Raw genomic sequence first — 21292 nt, forward strand, 5'->3', positions numbered from 1 at the left:
GTTTGTGTACTCCCGGCCCCCGCCCCTCTGTCCCGCCACCCGGCCTTGCTTCACTCATCACTGCTCGCAGAGCGGCTGGTTGGGTCATGAGCAGCACAACGCGTTCTTCTTCAAACAAATCAGTCTCTCGAAACCGCCCGCGGGAGGCAGCAGGCCGAGAGCATGACGCGAAAACCACTCGGCCTGCACGAACTTGAGCGCAGAGATTGCATCGGCGCCTGTGATCGCAGACTCGGAGCCCGCACAGACCATCGATACCGAGCCCTGGGGCCGGGATCAATGCGCGGCTTATCCGTGTGCAGCCACGCGTGAGCGAGCCCCGGAGGGAAGCATGAGGGCCGGCTGGGCAGCAGGACCGGCCGGCCACCGCCCCACCGGGAAGTCTAAGAGACACCAAGGCCAGCACAGCTCAGCTCCCCGATGAACCACCTGCCTGTGCTAAGATCAAAGAGACAGCCGCAGCACAACTCATACCTACAGAAATATCATGGCAGCACAGCCCCCCCCCCCCCCCCCCCACTGACCAACAAATAGACCAAAGCACGGCCAAATCTAGGCCCGCAAGGAGACCAGAGCACAGACCAACTGGAAGGCCAACAAATGCACAGTCCAGACAACTGCATAGTGCAGGCGCACAGGAACAGCATGACAGCCAAGACCCACATAGCGAACACGGTCCTGAAATGACACTTTTTGAGTTTTTGCATTTTGGAATGACATCTCATTCTATTCAGCTGCATTGGACATTTCCTCAAAATGTTGTTCCCTTTTCCCCACCCCTTCACCAAAATGTAAAAGTCATAAAAATTGCTTTTTAAAGTCTGCAACCGTAAAATGAGAAGCAAACCGCAGAGATGGCTTGATGGAGGTGATCACAAAACGCACTTCCTCTCAATAACGAGAAGAGTTGCCTCGCCTCAGACATCCAACTCAGGTATCTCCATAACGTAAGATGCTGGCGACCTTCCGTGATGCTTACTTTAACATTATTTTGTGTAATTACAGAGCTTTTTTTCCCCCCCCAAGAAAATACCTCAAACAGGCACTTATATAGAAGTTGTCAAGCATGTATTTTAGATACTATAGTGCCATCAAACCACACACCCCTCCAGCAGATCTTGGGCCCGGAGTGATCAGCCTTGCCACAGATGAAACACCGAACCAAAGTATCCTACCTACTGAAGGAGGTTCAGGTTGTCAGGAAGTTCAAACAGGATGACGTTGGTGCTTGCCAGATGGGAGAGCCAATGGAATTTCATGGTGATGGGGTGATATGATCATGTTTCTTCAAAGTTCTTTCTATAGTTTTGACTCTCCAACTTTAAACTGGTTTACTAGGTGCCCGTCTCGTTTCATGCAGGTCCTGATCACTGGAGACCGGACCGATGTACAAGCAGAGAAGCAAAGCCATCTGCTGGTGGGAGGTGAGGTGCACCCAAGCAACTCCTCTTCCCAACAGCTAACCTTGGCAGACCTATCATTTTAATTGTGTGGCAGGTTTTGGATATCTCAAGGCAGAGGTCTTCAAACTGTGTGGCACGCCCCAATGGGGACCTGTGGCTGCATTCCAGGGGAGGTGCAAAAACTACTGCATTTTTCTTGTAAATGAAGCTAGCATGGGAGCATCGCTGGAGCATTTCCAGGCTGTCTTCATTTAGATGAAGCAGTTGAAGTGTTAAAAAAGAAAAGAAAAATACTTCGTGCTATCGGGGCAGGGGCAGTGAGTGTAGAGATAGAGGTTAAAGAGGTGGCAAAAAAGAACAAAAAATATTCAGCATTTTGTTGTCGTTTCTCCTTCAATTAACTGCATACAAATAACAGGCACACACCTCAAATGAAAAATAAATGGAAGTTTAACTAATGGACGGGAAACGTGCTCTTCTAAGTTATGAAAGCTCATTTAGTTAACGTAATCATTACAGATGCCTGGATGTGTGACCAGAGAGTCACAGAATCAAATCTTGATTGGTGCAGTGAGGAATAGTGACTTATTTATTTATAGTGCTATGAGGTCCAAGCCTGTGACAAAAAGTACTGTGAATTTCATTATTTTAAAACTGTATTATACAGTATAAAATAGGCTGCCACAAAATGTACTGTTTAAGTTAATACAAGTGCTTCAAAAAACTATACACTTTTGTAATATGCAATAAAGGCTGCCTCTAGTGCAAGCATTTTTTTTAAAGTGTCCATTAAAATGACATGCTACAGAACTCCGCTGTTAACATTTTTATATTATCTCTCAAAAATAATATTTCTCACCATGAAGCTTCAAGTGACTCCATCCTCCAAAGTATACACTGGCTCCAAAGCAGCCTTTGCATTTGGTGATTAATCAATTCCACACATTTACATTTCTTTCAGGTAACAGCTACCCTGATGGGAAGGCAAGTTTCTTCTTTAAATCTCTGTCCTCTCTCTGCTTCACATCACAGGAGACCAAGTAGGTGCCCATTTTCATTGCTAGCATTAGGGCCCAGGTCATACTTCCTGCACAAGGAACAAGGCCCAAGTAGATGTGTGTGTGGGTTTGTTATATTAATTTTTTAACACAAAGAGGGAGAAAACGTGCTTTGGGCATCAGATCTAGGCGTGATGGCCTCTGGGAATGGGCAGAGTAGACTTCCTGCTTTGCAGAGCTGTAGGGATCACTGGTGCTGTAGAATTACAGCAGTTTTACTATCCGTCCTTTCTTGCATTATTGAACCAGTGCATACTTGTTGTGACAGTTTTGCTTTGGGCCTTGGAGCAATGGCCCAAGGGAGAGGTAAATGGAAACAGAGGAGACACCTTTGTTTGGGCATCAGAGAGATGGGAGTGAAAGGAATTGCGGAGACAGCCTGCTTTGCAACGCGGTACTAATCATTAGTGAAGCAGGTGCAGAGACATTGGGGTCCAGGAGTCCGAGAGGTCCACTGCTTCACAATAATGAATGTCTAACTTTTAACCCTTTGGATGGGTCAGGCGGCCCCCGATTTGCGCCTGTGTGAAATTTTTCCGCACTGCAGGAACATTTCGGCCGCATTTAAAGGGTTCAAATGGAGCATGTGGGCTCATTTTTAGGTTTTGCCTAGCGAAAGCTGCGCTCTGCGCAGCTTTTTCGCGCAGGCGAAATCCTGTTGAGAACTGTAGGGTGCTTTGGGTCGGCCCTCGTCATTGATTGGCTGGCTCCGTAAACGGAGCCTTGCCATTGGACGAGGGGCCTGTCCGTCAATGCCGGACCAGACACGGGGGCGTTCCCGACATTCTTTGCCTTTTGCCGACGTCACGCGACGCCGGGAACGCCCCCGAGTCTGGTCCGGCATTGCCGGCACCTCCCTTGCTGCTCGGGTCTCCTTATTTGTTCCTAGCTGCCCCTCTCCCGCCTCCCTCGTCCTCTCCCGCCCCCCTCCCGCCGTTACACTTGGGCTCGGTTTTCCTACAGTTGAATGCGGAAAAGAGCGTAAGGAAAACATCGCCCGACTTACTGGCGCTCGTATGACAGTTCGGATTTTCTTTCTAGTACAAACACAGTCCTATTCTGCGAGCATCTAAAACGATCATTTAATAGAACAATTTCCAAGCTGATGCAGAGCCATGCCCCCTCGCCTCAGGTCAGGCAGCCTCCAGGCAGCGTCTGCGGGTCGCCCCCTCTGTCCCAGGCGGGACTGTCAGAGCCGGCGTTGAGTTCCGGTCTGAGCCCCGCCCCTCGCGCATGCGCCGTGCAGAGGGAGGGGCCCAGAGTGCCGGCGGCAGAGAAGAGTGGATCCAGGAGGGCAGGTCAGTGCCGGGGGCTGAGAATGGGAAGTATTGTGGGGTGGGTGAACGGGGTGAGGGTTGGCACCCATGTGTAGGGTCCGTGCCCGAGCACTACTCAAAGCGTCCCGTCAGCCACTCAACCTCCCACAGAGAACAGACTCTGAGAGTGAAAACCCCCCTGGGAGGAGAGAGTGAAGAAAGAATAGCCTCGCGTCATTAGCCTAACAGGAGGGACCCCTGTCGAGCATAGCGCCCTCTCGGAGAGGAGCCCCTCGTGATTAGCTATAGTGACTAGTCTCGCTGCACGAGCCATGTCCCCGCGCTTTCTGTACACAGTTGTCATGCATGTTTCGCTTGTTAAATGCTCACTTTGATGAGATGTTTCACTTGCCATGTGCAAAACGCGTTTCTGTATCGAATGTCCCCTGCTTCACAGTACATTGGCATCCATGCGGTAACCCCCCATACTTAAATGACACCCAGCATAATCCCCCACTCCATTTGAGACCTCCACCCAATGTGAAACCCTCCTCGCCGCCCCACCCCCCCCCCTCCCCCTAACCGCCTTCCATGGTTAGTGCACCTTCCGCTGTCAGCTCTTCCTTTTGGTAGATAGTACTGTGTAGAAGGGCTTCTCTACAGTGCTTCGCCTTAATATATTATGTAGCGCTCCCTGCCTTTAAAGCGCTTTAACCCCACTGTTTATTACTTCCTGCCCCCCTCGAATGCGAACGCTGAACAGTGGTCACCCACCACTGATTATTAGCCACAGAAAAGAGCCTCAACTGACAAACAAACAGCCCCGTGGGTCCGTGACCCCCATAGGAAATGCCCCTCAGTGAAGAATGACTCAGACGAGTCCAATACCAGGCCTCCCATCCGGCGCTTTTCTGCCATTTTCACAGGGCTAGATCTGTAGAACTGAACGAACTCCACTGGAGTAATGCCACCCCCCACCCCAAATTATCGACCCTTCACTGCCGTAATTCACTCGTTTCCTCTGTGTTGTTTGAAGTTGTGCAATGACGCAGGTGCGCGGCACTTGCGCAGTTCCAGGAGAGAGCGTGAAGAAGGGTGTCCCCCTCTTACTTAAGGTCATATTGCCTATTACCTGTGCCCAGGGCCGGCGCTAGGCATGGGCAGCGTGGGCGGCTGCACAGGGCCTCGCACTCAGCCCACCAGCATGGGGCCACACACCAGTGATGAGTCCTGTTGTTTCCCTGGCGATCTTTTACAAAGAAAGGTGTCGCCTGCAATTAAGGTCCATTGGAGGGGGCCCCCTCCCTGGGCCTCTCATGGATGGTGTCCGGTGGCATAGGGGGGGGGAGACTGAGACACTCCCTTCAATTGAAAGGAGACACATTCACAGACACTGTTGGGGGCCCATTGTCCAGCATTTTGGCGCCCCCACAGTTTTAACTTTTAGACCACAATCAATTCTCACACCTATCGGACTGAAGGTGTGAGAAATGCTTGTGGAGTAAAAGTTAAAACTGTGGGGGGCGCCAAAATGCTGGACAAAGGGCCCCCCACAGTGTCTGTGAATGGTCTCCTTGCAGGGGGCCACTTATCTAAATTAGAGGGGGCCTCGCAGGTTCCCTTTTAGCCCAGGGTCTCGCAGATCCTAGAACCGGCCCTGCCTGTGCCATTCCGTCTTGAGCGTTACTGCCTCGTCAGTGTTGAGCTAGTCCGATCATTGTGCACTGAGGCTACTTTGCAAACCAAACTGCCTGCACGCACGGGCCTCTAGTTTAACAATGATCAAGAACAACTCGGCGTTGTCTGTGCGAAAGGTTTTCTGTTTTCAAGTCCCAGAAGGCGAATCTAGGTGCAAAAAGCAGGGTACAGCTGGTTGGAGTGAGTGGGTACGAATTAACTCTTCAAAGACTGCTAAAAGGGTCAAGGGTAAGAGGCGTCGATTCATTGTTTGACAAGAGGTAACACTGATATAGGGGTGAGACTTACCCTAGCGGAGACTAGCTAGACGAGGAAGCAGGTGGGATCATGGCTGAATGCTGGGGCCTGGTTTAGAGAGTGATAGATAGAAGGTCATTTCCACCAGGGGATTCTCCGCCATTCAATTGTTATGCTACAGTTTATCTGTCGTAAATCTGGTGGCAAACCTTAAGGCGGAAATTATATTTAAAGGGGTAAATTACGCTAGCCCCGCATTTCAGCTTATTCTGCGAAGGTCCACTGTGATTATGAGGTAGTGGAGGACTGAGTTGGTATTGTCCTCTTAATTTTGCGTCAAGGAATGGCAAATTATGTGGTAGCAGAGCTAATTATTTGGCAGCGTGATTAGCAGCAACTTGTGAGGCACATCTTGTGCCATTGCTGCCTGCCATGTTAGCCTGCATTTGTATAATAAGGGCCCCACAGAATGCATACGTTTCACGAGAAAGAATTATACGTTCTAATAAATCAAAGTATAGGAGAAAAACGTTTTACATGTTCACCAGATCCTAGTTAAAATTGTTTACCAATAATTTGTGATTTATTTTGAATGGAAGTATAAAAAAAAGTGATGGATGGAATGCCTGAATTAATCTCAGCCACTGGTAATTACTGAACCACATCCCAGTCCATTGTTATTTTGTACCCCATGTCACCTCAGTTTGGACGTTGCCATGTGCAAATCAGGCTTGACCCATCTCTAGTGGGAACACTCCAGCCAAACAGGCCACTTCCTCAATGAACTGGAGCACAAGCAACCGAGGACCGATGGTGGCCTTATTAGGGAACATTGGAGCAGGGCCAAGACTGATGTGCATATGTTTCGGTCCAAACTGAAGTGGCATGGTGGGCAAAAAAACGATGGATTGGGATGCGGCGCCGAGAGATTCATTGTCAGTGGCTGAGATTAATTTAAGCATCCCATCACCTTGTTTTTGATGTCCTTGTTTAGCATGGAAGCACAGGAATGCTATTTTATTAACTTGGTCGTTTTATCTCGCAGAGTAAAAGATGGTGTAAAACATACATTGTCTAAGGTTTAAGGTTAACACAGTGTAATAATGTATGTTCAATGGAAACACTTCTTTCCATTAAGGACCAGCCCTACAGTACATTGCTTGTTTAATACATTTGTGTTTCATTAGGATAACCTTTATGGGTCACAATATGGTCCCTAGAAAGATGCATCATATTTGGGATAGTTCTGAATCCTGGATGCCCCTTTGAAATAGCTGTTTCTTTGACAACGGTTCTTTTATGTTAGCATGAATTTGTACTATCAGTGAAATAAAACATTTCCATGACGAACTGGAATGTGCATTTCCCCAGGTCTGAATATTATTTAAGTACCTTAGGTTTTTGTTACCTGCTACAGTCAAAAGCCCTCCCCCAGCTACTTAATTTGGGCGGGAACATCCCAAATTGGACAAGATGCCGCCTCTTTAATGCCTGAGCACAGAAATCAACAGCTTAAACATGGCTCGTTACATTTTGTCAGGTGCCTTTTGCACTGTGTATGCAGATATGTTTTATAAATTATAATCTTTTTGCCCTGAAAGCAAATTGTTTTTATCAGCAAATAATGCAGTAGATGATGAGTTGTCAAGTGAGGCAAATTAACACCAACAAAGAAATGTGGTATCAAAGATTTCAAGTCGCCGCATAATACTTTGCAAGCCTGCTCTGATTCAGGCCCTGGGTCACTGAGGCTGGGTGAACGTGATTCTGAGAGTGGAGCTTCAGAGTGCAGAGTGGAGCTTCAGAGTGGAGCTTCAGAGTGCAGAGTGGAGCTTCAGAGTGGAGCTTCAGAGTGGAGCTTCAGAGTGGAGCTTCAGAGTGGAGCTTCAGAGTGGAGCTTCAGAGTGGAGCTTCAGAGTGGAGCTTCAGAGTGCAGCTTCAGAGTGCAGCTTCAGAGTGCAGAGTGGAGCTTCAGAGTGCAGCTTCAGAGTGCAGAGTGGAGCTTCAGAGTGCAGAGTGGAGCTTCAGAGTGCAGAGTGGAGCTTCAGAGTGCAGAGTGGAGCTTCAGAGTGCAGAGTGGAGCTTCAGAGTGCAGAGTGGAGCTGCAGAGTGGAGCTTCAGAGTGTCAAGAGCAATGCCAATAGCTCTAACTTTAACAAAGGCAAAACCATTGCATTGTAAATGCTTGTTCTTAGATGCATTATGGCAGAGGGAGGAGGAGGAGGAGTGTGGCTCACTGATTAGAGCGGCAGACCCTGATGCAGAGGTCTGGCCCGGGACCAGAGTTCAATTCCCGACGCGGCAGGGTCCTGAGCCCAAAAATGTCCACAGACTCGATAATTCTTGCCTCTGTGCCTATTCTAATCATGGGCCCCACGCTGCAACTCTGGGCAATAGTTGCTTAATCTCCACTACGGCAGCCCACCCGCTGCGGGATACCTGGCTTTCACCCTGGGATACCCAGTAGGGGCTATCTCACAGGGAAAAGCCAGGACGGGTTCCCAAGGCAAGCGCCTTGATGCCTTCGGGTGATACGTGCGCTATATAAGTCGCAATACATTTACATTTACAACTCTTCCCACAAAAAGGGTGGCAAATGTGGGCGCTTCTTTTCGGAAAGGAACAGACATCCTGTTTAACGATTGAAGTGATGGTACATAATGAAGTGGAAGAGGTGAAACCGACATTTATATCTAATAATACAAAGCATTTGATAGCAGCTTTGCTGGTGGGACAGCGCCGTTGATGGCCATGAAGATGTAGCTTCAGAGTTATAAAGCTAAACTTCACCCACCTGATGAGGAGTCCCGAATAAAGACAGTTGGGTGGGAGGATCATCGGAGTAGGGAGATTCCTCCAATGAGCCTTTTTATCATGTATGCTGGAGTTATTCCAACAGTTGGAGAGGAGGTCTGGGTTACCAAAAAACAGACCTATTGCAATCAGGAGAGAATCCGCTCCCTGTTCATTTGACATCCGGTTTTGGTATATGGATTTCCTCCAAAAGCCGTGAATTTCAAGCGGTTAGAGAATATCAGGGAAGACAAGGCATAAGTTTGGATGATAGTGCATGGTTGGAAATGTAGGCCTTGGTTTCCCCTGTTGTTGCATTTAGCAACACATTTTATTGGTGGATTCAAATTCTTCCTTACCCACTGTGGGGTTCTCAGCTGCTATATGCTTTGATTATCAGCTCATTAGTAATGTCTGTGTCAAGGAAGACTGACGAGTAGGTAATGCCCCAGTTACTTACCAGCAATCTTCATTATTTTGAGTCTAAGCCTATCTGTCACATTCATGGTCTCCCATTCCGTAGGGGTCGGCTTCAATATGTACTAATGGCTTTGTATTGCAGGAAGTGACGCAATTTCACCTGCCTTTTATATTATTTGCATACAATGTAAGTGCCGGCCTTCTCGGAAACCACCTGTGTTTGTTTGCTTGGTAATTATTCTGGGGACAGGTGTGTTTACCCAGGAACTAATAAAGTGACCAGGGAAACCTGAACTCGGAAGAATAAAGATGACCAGTAAATAGCCAGGGCATTCATACAGTCTTGGGTACAGCACTGCAATCGTTGAAGATACTGCACAGATTAACAATGCTTTCCATAAAGCGCTCACCTGCTCCTTAATACAAAATCCGCTCTGGATCCCGTACCTTAAATACTTTTTTATCCCCAAAGGAGGTGAAAGGCTGTGGAATAATAGGCTAAAGTGGTTCTACTGTACCATGTACAAACAGGACAGTTTTAACTGACACTGCCTTGAGGCGGTTTCAGCCTGACAGCGACACAAATATTTAAGTAACAAGCTATCTGGTGGAAAATCAGAAAATGTGTACGAAAAGCACAATGGTCCAGTGTATGTGGCTGTGTTGGGAGAACATCGCGTAGCAACCACGGCAGAGTGCCTATCAGCAGGAAGCGGACCGGGGCATTAACGCAGGAGAATTCCACTCCGGGGGCGTCATCTTCTTGACAAAGGCACATTATTACCTACTTTGTGGAAAGAGCCGGAATAAGAGAGCAATCAAGGCCTCCCTGGGCTGCCGGGCGCTCCGGCAGGTGCTACCTGCCCAGCCCGGGCGGTTTTCCGGCCTAGGCCCAGGATGGGCTGCGGGGAATGCCAGAAATCTGAGTCATGGATTCTTGCACCGCTGACGGAATTATGGAGTCTTCAGAGACTCTGAAAGGTGTTTTAAACAGCGCCGGGATTGGGAATAAGGTGAGGATGGGTGCGCATTTGTCCACTCGCCCGCGTTTCTCTTGCACACACATTCAATTAACCCTTCTGACGAACAAATTGCCTCCACAGACTTCAACGGGTCACCTTCCAAACCTATAACACCCTCAAAACGGTTAAATATTGGGACGAGGGAAACGGATGGCTTTGGAAGGTAGAAAGGTTAAGGCCGAGAGGGGTTGGCGTGGATTGCATGGTTGAGGAGTGCAGTTATTCGATGGGAAGGGCTCGTATAGAACAATTTTACTCATAGTAAGAAGGCTTAAAGAGGCCAGTTATGGATGAGAACGCAGTGTGTGATGGGAGAGACGGGGAGGGTAAAGTGAGGACTTTAGCAGTCATCAACAGCACCCACAACGCCAAGGATGCCTGGCCTCACCTTGGGGGTGCCCAGGAGTGGAGACCTCACAGGGAAAGCCAGGATGGGTTCCACCGCGGTATTCGTACAAGCGCCTTGAGACCCTTGCGGGTGAGTAGTGCGCTATACAAGTATCAATTTACATTTACAATTTACATCCAGGCTGCACCTCTAATAAGCAGTGTCTTCACACTTACGATTAAAACAAATCATGATGCGTAGCCCAAAACGAACGAAGTTTGTTAAAATATATTGAATACAAAATGTACAAAGATTGGAATAAAAGCTTATTGTCGACAACAGTCACCTTCCTCATACACTTCTGCGGGTCCGGGGAAGGGGGCAGAACGCAGTACTGGCCTGGCCCTGCTTTTGGCGATGCAGCCGGACAGCCAAAGATGCCTTAAATACTGCGGATTACAAAGGCCAACGAGGACAGCGATTTAGCTATCAGGCATAAGCTGCTAAAGTGTTCTTATAACACGTCTTGGACCACTGCATGCTCTATTTTTAATCACAAGACACCGTTTCATCAAATGTAAGGATGTCAACTGGGTGTACAAAGTACAGCGATCAGAGATGTTGCAGCAACATTTCATATAAGTAACACGTTGACATGTTTTGTTAACATAACAGTAGCGTGCTTTCCTACATCAGAGCATCTTTGTGGGTTCCTATTTTGGGCTTTGACGAGTTCTGTCAATGCACTTCCTGTTATGGCTGCCATCTGTACGGGTTGGGGTGAAGCTATGCGGGCCAGAAAAGCTGCCCAGCAGTGCGCCGCACGAATAAATCCTTTATGGGGTGAGCCAAGCGAGGGCAGCCATCTTGCGGACCACTGCACCTTTGGCTCTGGAGAAAGCTCAATGTCTCAGGCTCCTGGTCTGCACAGAAGAGATAGCAGCAACCTGGTCTTGTGGACAAAGATTTCATTTTACTGATGATTAAAACTATTTAATTTGTGAAAGATCTCTTCGTCACGGCCACACAGAAGGGTATATTGAGCACTGAACACCCATAGACAGCGGTCAATTATGCATGCATCCCCTGTGACCTCTGTGAGGCAATGGTGCACCAGACTGCTCGGGAAGGTAAACACCCATTTGAAGAACAGCTTAAAAAGGGAAGGTACTGTTCGGTACCAATTATCTGCATTCTTCAATTTGAAATAGGTGTGGTGTGGGGCAGGGGGACTGCACTTCTCAGCATCGTTGTAATGGGAGAGTGCAGGCTCTTCTCAGGAGCAAAGAGGGACTCTAAACTGAGACTACCGGCACTTCTAGATTACCATTTAAAGCACTGGTTAGAAGAACTATCAAGCACCAGTCGAAGCGCTGACGCCATAAGCATATACAATATCACCCCGAGATAACCACCTCCATCTTGTGGCCCCAAACTCTTTTGTTCCCTGCAGGCCCCAGTGAGCAGGAGAGGAAGAAGGTGGTGGGGATCGGACTTGTGCTGTATTTTTTCAGCCTGTGACTGAGTTTGTTCTCTTGTCTTGTGTGCAATTGAAGGCTGAGCAGGGGCTGAGGCTTTTTTTTGCGCATAGCCATTTGTGTTGGGCCCTTGGTTTCTGTTTAGGCTGCTGTTTTTCTACCTGTGACGGTTTTGGGAGGGTGTGGGGGGTCTGTCCTAGTTTCCCCTGTGCTGTGCATCCATGGACGGCCCGCTTCCCCACTCCTTTGGGGTATTTTAGAAGTTAAAGGGGCAAACTGAGCCTTCAAAGCTGGGTGGAGTGTGTTTGTGGGACTGCTGAGTCTGCTTTGGGGTTTGGGGCTGTGTTTGGAGGGTATGTGTGGTCCTCATTTTTTTGCTGGGGATGATTTTTTTGAGGTGCACGAGAGGCAGTGTTTTGGTGGCTTGGATTTGGGCCTGCCAGCAGGGTGGACCATTGCGAGGGGGGTGTGGATTGGGTCCGTCTGTGTCCGGGGAGGTTCTGTTCTTCGGGAGTGGATTTCTGGCCCCTACCCATTAGCCAGGGCCTTCCTGGTTGGCCCTGGGGCTCCCGGATGGGTTTGGGCCGCCCCTCATCTGCAGTGTCCCTGGGGTGTGTGTGCGGGGCGCTCCAGGATGGCCACCTCTAACTTGTGGCCCCAGCCTCTCTGTGCCCTGCAGGGACCAGTGGGCAGGGAAGGGAGAGGTTGGTGGGAGCCAGGCTTGTGCTGTGTTTTTGAATCTTTAGAATTGCTGTTTTGTTCTGCCTGTGACGGTTTGAGTTTGGTCTCTTGTCCTGTTTGCACTTGATGCTGTTAAAAACGGTGGTGTTTTTTGTTTTTTTGCTTGTTACTGTTTGAATTGAACTCTTGGTTTTAGGTCGAGCCTAGAGCCATCACGCATGCGTGACTTATTGTAGAGGAGTAGGTTAATAGAAGCTCCGCCGACTCTCCACCCATTTTTGCCATTGGCTTGTGTCCTGGTCTGCCCTAAATGCTGGCTTCTGATTTGTCAATAGCTTGTTAGTCCCTTCTTAGTACCGCCTCCTCTTCATTTGTAACCTCCCATGGCGACTGGCCCCTTTACTTCGGCTGTTACACAGTACCTGTTATTTAGATTGTGAGCACTATTTTCTTTAATGAGGTTCTCCTACTGCAGGCACAACGTGTTTTGGTCCTTTTTTAACACCCCGCGCCCTCCCTCCAGTTGTCCTTGCCTTCTTTTCCAACCCCGCTCTCCCTCCCATTGTCCATCCCTTCTTCTCCCCTCCCCTCCCCTCCCACGTTGTCCATGCCTTCTCCCCCTACCTCCCTTTTTCCGTGATGCCTACATGTAAATGTACAGGAATTTATATAGCGCAAATCACCAAGCGGTTTCTAAGCGCTTGCTTAGGGAACCCGTGAGATAACCCCGGGAGGGTATCCGCAAGGTGAAAGCCAGGCATCCCGCCACGAGGGGCCGTTGTGGAGATTAAGCAAGCTATTGCCCAGAGTCGCAGAGTGTGAACCCGTGAATCGAGTAGACACCGGAGCGAGAATTGTCGAGTCCATGGACATTTTAGGACTCAAGACCCCGCCGAGCCGGGAATTGAACCCTGGTCCCGAGCTGACCTCTGCTTCCAGGTCTGCCTCCTCTAACCAGTGAGCCACACTTCTCCACCTTCTGCCTACCATTTGCACTGTAATAGGTCTGACCTATTGCATTGCAAATGCTTGGTGTGAATTGGGTACGATTTACACTGCTGATTTCTACCTGTGACTGTTTGAATATCTGACCTAGTTTCCCCTGTATTGTGCTTAGGCATGCAGGGGCAACACCCAGCTCCTACCCCTACTTAGGGTCTTTTAAAAGTTAAAATGGCAAACTACACCCTCAGAGGCTAAGCAGGGTCTGTTTATGAGACTGCTAAATCTGCTTTAAGGTTTAAAACTGTATTTGGAAAGTGTATGTAACCCTCGTTTTTGGATAAAAGAGGGATTTGTTGAAGTGTGCGAAAAGCAGTATTTAAGTGGCTTAGATTTGGGCCTAACTGCAGGGTGAAATAGGACCAGCAAAGTGTGGACTGAGCCTGTCTGTATCCAGGGAGATTCTGTTCCTCAGGAGTGGCTCACGGCTTCACTGGCCATCAGTCATGGCCTTGCTGATTGGCTCTCTAGCACCCAAGCAACCCTGAGCCGCCCCCACCCCACGTCCAGTATCCCTTAAGATGTGTGCAGGACACCCCAAGATAGCCACCTCCATCTTGTAGCCCCAGCCTCTCTGTGCCCTACAGAGCCCAGTGAACAAAGGTGGTAAGAACCAGACTTGTGCTGTATTTTTAAATCTTTAAAAGTGTTGTTTTTTCTACTCGTGGCTGTTTAACTGTAATCTCTTGTCCTGTGTGTATTTGTACTGTTAAAAACTGCAGTTTTTTTTCTTCCTGCGACTGTTTGAATTGAGTTCTTGGTTTTTGTGAATTGGGTACTGTTTAAACTGCTGATTTTCCACCTGTGACAGTTTGAAAATCTGTCCTTTTTCCCCTGTACTGTGCTTAGCTATGCCAGGGAAACCCCACAGCCATCTGCTCCTTTTGGGTCTTTTAAAAGATAAAAACGGCAAAGTACACCCTCAGAGGCTAAGCAGTGCTTTTACAAGACTGCGGAATCTGATTTGGGGTATAAAGCCGTTTGGAAGGGTGTATGTAATCCTTGTTTTTGACTAGAAAAAGTGATTTGTGGAATTGTGCGAAAAACAGTATTTAAGTTGCTTAGATTTGGGCATACCTACAGAACATGACCAGCAAAGTGTGGATTGAGCCTGTCTGTATCCAAGAAGATTCTGTTTTTCAGGAGCAGCTCACTGCCCCCCGCCATCAACCTGTGCTTGAGGTCACACACTCCTTATATAAATCTGCCATTGGACGTTACATCTGTGCTCTGATTGGCTGCTGTATCTGGTGTTTCTATTGGGCTTAGGTTTCTGATTGGTCCTTGGGGTAGTGCTTCTATTGGGCTCTGGGTTCTGATTGGTGGATAGGTCTAGGGTTTCTACTGAGCCTAGAGCTTCGGGTTTGTTCTCTTATTGGCAGTTAGGACTAGGGCAGCGATTGCTGCAAGGGCCTGGTCACCTGTTAGTTCTAGGGCTTAGGGCTAGTGTTGTGATTGGTTAGGGTTTCTATTGCCTAAGGGGGTCACCTGTAGGCCTGGGCGGTGAAATCTGCTCCGTTCGCAGAGTTTATTTCCTCGCTTGCGCGCACCAAAGTTAAGTTGGCGAGCGAGGAAAATCAAATGTTAGACCACCTCCCAGCGAGGTTTGTCAACACGGGCAGTCGCGACCGCGCGCGTTGAGAAATCTTTTTGCATTGAGTAAGCTGCCGCTCGAGTAGAACATCTACTGAAGCGGCAGAAAAACAGCGCTCTCTTGATATGATCGGCTATTTATATGACGCTCAGCTACTCCAGGGAGTGTTCTGGCGCAGTTCTAGCTGAGGAGTCGGTGAGGGAGAGTTAGGACTGCATAAAGAACTAGGTTTTCAGTTATTATAATTTTTTTTTTTTAAAACCCTAGGTCGCTCACGGAACGTAATTCCAGGGGAAGCTGATTCCAAGCAGACGCGCCCCAAAATCAAAACAGAACACACCAACACAACAAAATCTCACACACACACTACCTCATAATACTTTCCGTCATAAACATACACCCACTCCCACCCTTCTGACTCCGCAAATATTACACATCTAAAGCCAACTCTACGGCCAGGCTTTCTCGCTTTCTCCACATCTAACATATACAGCAACGCTCTCTTAACCGCCTCTCATCCAGTGGGCAATTTAGAACCTAAGAACATAACCCACATGCTGCACCACCATCCCTAACTCATACATCTTCCATACTAAACAGACACAAACAAAATAAACATTCCACTCTTCACAACTTCGCATCTCCATGTCAACTGCACAACAAGGCTACTCTACAAAAACAACACAGTTCACCAACTCATTCTTAACTACCATCTCTACCACCTACACACGCAGACCCATCAAAATGCCTACTTAGCTTGCAGGACAAGGAATAAGATACAGAAAAGCTACACTATTGCTATCCTCATACAGTGAATACCAACATTAAGGACACACCTGCTACAAATCCACAAAATACTGCTCACTCTTCTACAAAATAAGGCTCGATCCTCTCACCCATGATTTTCAGCATCTACATGAAGTCATTACCAGCACTGATCAATCAATTTCACCTCACATGTTACAACTATGCAGAAAACAAACAAATACTTCCTAAACTGGGAAGCCCCAAAGACACTGGAAACTCACATTTTCAGTTGCCTCTGATCCACGGATTAAGGGACGACATGGAGCCATGTCAAACTGAATGCTTGCAAAACAGAAATTCTCACATATGGAAATTTTAAAAAATGACGACCCACTCCCCGCCTGGCCTCACGAATTGGGAACACTGCCTAAAGTATCTAAGGAAATAAGAAATCTTGTAATTTACCATGGACTCCAAGCTGTCAACAAATGCCCAAGTGGACAAACTAGCAAGATCAAGCTTCATTACTGTAAAAACTCTGCGACGCATCTTCCTCACCTGGGATTTCTACACAAAGTCGAGGCTACTATCTCTCTTGTACAATAGAGACTTGATTACGCCAATAGTCTACGCCAAAGCCTCTACCACGGATCATCTTTAACAACTATGAAAAGACTACAACGGATTCAGAACTCTGCTTCCAGACTACTCCTACACGTAAAGCCACAAGCCCTCATCGCTCCTGCCTTGAAAGACCTGCATTGGTTACCCGTTGCCAGAATATCCATATGCAAGCTGCTTTGTATCACCCCCAAGGCAATACATGGAACAGGGCCGCTCTTCATCAGGATAAAATCACCGAATACATTCAATAACAGAACCTACACTCTAGAATGGCACCTTGTCTCAAAATACCACCATACAGGGAAAGATGCCACATCCTTCTCAGTTCAAACAGCCAAACTATGGAACTCTTTACCCCCAAACATGTGATCCAGTGAAGAGTTGGCTCTTCCTCACATAACCACCATACTCCAACATAAATGTACAGCATATCCCTGTGTATACAAGCATTTATTTGGATTATATGTATGTATTTAGTGTATTCCTTTGTATAAATGATTATAAATCTATAGATACTCGTTAGGGCTGCTTAACAAATGTACATATTACCTATGGTTATATTATTCTATGTTTAACTTGTATAAAGGTCTGCATAAATAAGTACATTTTAATAATAAATATCTACAATTGCTTCACTATTGAATTATTAAAAGTAAAAAATAACAGCTTAAAGTACAGCAACACTTGAATGTCTTAGTTTATTAAACACAACTTAAAGCTAGATATATTAGCTTCCTTATACATATATAACTTCCATGTACTTTTGTATCTTTATATGTATTACTTTACTCCTAATTCAGCATCTCAAATGCACTACCCTATATCCCTCTCAATATATCCTCTACCTCCACTCTGACTCATCCCAAATCCCATTCTACTACTGTGACCCCCAAAATAACCCTTTCTAGACTCTTCCCTAAACTGCTCCTTAAATCATCTCAAACCTTTTACTATTCAGATCTCCCAAACAAGCATTTCTAAATACTTCCATCATGTATCCCTCCTAGACTCATCTGATACCTCATCTTTCTCCTTAATCCAATTCTAGAGACTCTTCCCCCTCCATCTCTCCTTTACTCATCCCAAACGCCCCCCTAATGCTATGATCTCCAAATAAACACTTTCCATTCCTGTCCATCTTCTTTCACTACACTACCCTTTTCAATCGAACTAACAGACTCACATGTCCACCGCTCAAATTAATTTCATATTTTCCCATAATAATTAACCACTAATCCCTTTTGGGTTCCAGAGTAGCGAGCTCCTCGCCAAAAAGCGCTTCATCGCCTTGTATGGGGTATAAGCGCTATATAAATGCAATTACAATAGCCCACTGCCAAGGTCTATACAATTATTACAACATTCCACCCACTGAGGGTAGAAACATTCCACCAACTGAGGGTAGACCCGTTCTAAATTAATAAAAAGGGAGAAACATGAAGACAAACTTTGGAATGTTGGCGCTCCAGGCTTATACCAGCCATTATAAACCTGGAGCTACTCCGTTGTCTTCAATGAAGCTCTCAACATTCCAGTGTTCTAATATGGGTTAATGTACAACTCACATGTACGGTGACATGAACCCAAGGCATAAACACATGCTAAATAAACAACTATAGGAAAATGAGGAACACCATCAAATATGCATTGTCAATAGAACTACCGCCAAATGACCAAGAATTGAAGCATCATTGAAATCCCAGCACACAAACAATGTTTTATGAAATTTGGGTCCAAAAGAGGGTACTTGGCAAAGGACAGAGCAGTATTCGACAGCACCCAACATGGTGTCAGGATCAAGGAAAGAAGCAGGGTTGCAAATGCTAAACAGCATTTAAAGCACCGGTCTGTTTTCTGAGCATCAGAAACGTGGACTGTGGCGAAAAAGAGGGTAAAGTCTTAACCGTTCTTCCTTGAGGTACAATCATTAGAAACCACACGTGTTTTAATCCAAAAGTTGGGATATGGGCATTTTACATTTGTTATGGTAGCATGTTATTTGACCTGGTGCATTTCATTTGGTTCTGACCGCGATATTATTCTCTGTATGTCTGGTAGTGGAAGGTTAGTGAAGGGTTAATCAATATTAGGTTTGGAAGAGGTCTTCTGCGACTGTGTATAGCTCGATTGTTGTTTAACCGACACAAATTAACCTACAGCTAAATGATGTTAATTATAGGCATACGCACAGGTGCACACAATCTATGAGTTTACTTTTGAAAGGGCGCTTATAAAAAGGCAGGCACCATTCATCCAATTTTAGAACCATGTCACCAGCAGGAAACCCGAGCGCAGGAGAGGTTACCGCAAGGCCTCCTCGAGCGCTGGGCCCTGGTCCAACAGAAACCAGGACCGGGGCCAATGAGACCGGGTAATCCCTAATCCGGGTTTAAAAATAACCAGCAGCAGGCGCAGCTGACACCGGGCCACGAGCCCGGCATCAGCGCGAGCCTGGAGAGCGCGAGGAGCCCCGCAGCGGTAACAGGCCCGGCCGGCCCATTGGGCACAGGGGTCACAAGGGCAGAGTAAAGTGCGCAGGAAGGGCATGGGTGGAAGCAGGCAGGGCAGGAGCTCGACCGGCCTCCCCGGCTCGGAGTGCACGCTCAGGCATGCTGGCAGAGGGACCCTCCCCGTGGGAGCAGGCTTCTTCTCACACTCAAGAGTGCCGACTCCCCTCCAGGGATTCATTGCACTGCCCTCGCGCAGGTTAAGCGCCTCCGCTTTGCATCAAACTCCCAGCGCGCGCCCCCCTCAGACTAACTACATCAGTGCGACGTTCTTGCTCTCATCGTGCAGGTCCCGCTCAGAATCTGGGTCCCTGACGCAGTTTCATCCGCAGTCTCGCAACACGAGTCTCGAACTGAGCTCACACCGTAGCTTCCTCAGACTCCCCTCTCGGTCTCACAGTGCAGTAATCACTCACTCTCACCGTGCACGTAGCCTCTCGGGGTCACCGAGCAGATACTCCTCGGGGGTCACAATTGTCTAGGGTGCCCGAATTCTGAGAGCTCTTCTCAAGCGCATAGTGCAGTTTGCTGTGTCCTCACACTCACAGCCAGCACAAGTCTCCTCAGGCTCACAATAAAGTGCACCCCAGGCCTCACATTGTCACTTAAAACACTCAATTATGTGATAACGGTTGTTACCCCCCCAGCGCTCACCATGTTACCGCTTTGCTCTGTCCTGGGAGGTTTTCGTTGTCCGGCACTTCAAACTTCAGTGGGGCAGCTCCCAAGTGAGAGGCGCTGACGCTGTATCTACCTCGCTCCTACACATACAGCCTACATTCCCCCATGCTTGCTCCTGCAGGTGCGCCACTTCGGGCGGTGGATGGCGTAGTTACAGTTCCGAGGCGTGAGGAGGTCTCTAGACTCCCTTCTTCCCTCGCTCGGGTTTGAATGCCTGCCTGTGCGCTCTCCTTCAGTGTTGCAGGAATGTGTAGAAACCCGAGACGACCAATGAGAGACGGAAAACCCGGACTGGAATCCGCTGGATCACTGCCACATACGTACGGGATCCTACGCCCACATTAAACCTGTGGGTGGGAGAGACAAAACCTGTGGTGAAACTTTTCAGATTCCTGCAAGATTACACAACAACACCCACACACTGCAGCCGCGAGAGATGGGGCACGGATGAGACTGTCTCTTGCAGCTGGATAATGATGAATCACAAATCAAATGCCACATCTGCTGGATTTCCAGGTTCAGAATCCCACGCCGGTGCTGAGCCCGCGGTTCAAACCTATCCTTTGAATAGCTCAAGCCTACATACAGCCTCTGCATCGAACACCCACACACATTCTGCAGCGAGAGTACGGCAGAACATGGCACGCGCCGTCACTGCGCTATGCGGAGTCTGCAGAGAGCCGCATAACCCACGCAGGGCAACTTCACCCTTCCAACAAGCCCACGGCGCAGTAGACTCTCGAGTTCTCCTTCTCAGGTGTGCGTCTCCGATAACCAGATTTCTTGCCAGTAATCTGGTAGTTGAATTTGTCATCTCCAGTAGCAATATCCTCTTAATTATAAATAGGCAAACCCACAAGCAGCCACAAATGAGAATCAGGCAATATGGCTTTCAAAGCAGTGTATAAGGTACAATGAAGGGGCCACCTGCTGAATGTGTTGAACGCCCCCTAGTCTGGGACCCCCATCTGCAGAGCTGTAAATCCGAGTATGAATGGGCACCTCCGAAAGGCGTGGAGTCTTCTGCACCTCAGGGGGCTACGGTACACCCCTGCTTCGATTTACCTTTGTACTCACTACCATTCCTATGTGATTCTTAGAGTTTATCCATTTGTATCTCATCCCTGTGTGACTTTACAACTTGTATATTTGCAATTTTTTTTCATGTTTGTATCTTTTATGTAACTCATGTAATCCTAAATCCGTATTTATCGCAACTGGTTCTTTTGTAAAGCGCTCTGACACCCCCGGTAATGTTCGCGCTATAGAAAATCTAATTAAATAAATAAGGTGATACATTTGTGACTTCAAGATGTTCCTTTGTATTTTGTGAGATCTAGTGTTGTTTATCATATTATAAAATAAGGACTCCAAGCCCCAGGATGCATTGCAAATATCTGACATGGATGACCCGCTCACGCACAGACCTACGAATCTTACGAGCTGAGGCTCCGCATGCTAATTCTTGCAAGGAGGGACGACGTTCATAACAGTGCCACAGATTGAGCTCTTGCTCTTTTCCATGCAGTGCTTCTCCAATTATTGTCTATGGTTTATTTTGCGCCCCCTTGCGGCACCTTCGGAACGCTTGCCCTGGACGGATGGAGAAAGTTACAAAGTGGGTAGCCGAGTTCCATGCCCATTGGCATTGCTGAACACAGATGGAGCTCTATCTAGCCCCCTCCCCCTTTCATTGTCCCCCACCCCACCTCAGCCTTTAGCAAGGGGACAAAAGAAGTGCTTTTCAGAGCAGTAATGGGGAC

The 21292-nt window shown here is 47.7% G+C and overlaps 1 protein-coding gene across 1 annotated transcript in view; it reads right to left on the bottom strand.

Annotated features, from left to right (window-relative positions):
* N4BP3 (NEDD4 binding protein 3) overlaps positions 1–19798 on the bottom strand; it is an 83021-nt gene extending 63223 nt beyond the window's left edge. The window contains exon 1 of the mRNA XM_078652736.1: positions 19503–19798. The gene's annotated coding sequence lies outside the window, so the exon portion shown is untranslated. The remainder of the gene's footprint in view (positions 1–19502) is intronic.
* Positions 19799–21292: the final 1494 nt, after the last annotated feature.

This window comes from Lissotriton helveticus, chromosome 7, assembly GCF_964261635.1.
Source record: "Lissotriton helveticus chromosome 7, aLisHel1.1, whole genome shotgun sequence".
In the NCBI taxonomy this organism is placed as follows: Eukaryota; Metazoa; Chordata; class Amphibia; order Caudata; family Salamandridae; genus Lissotriton; species Lissotriton helveticus.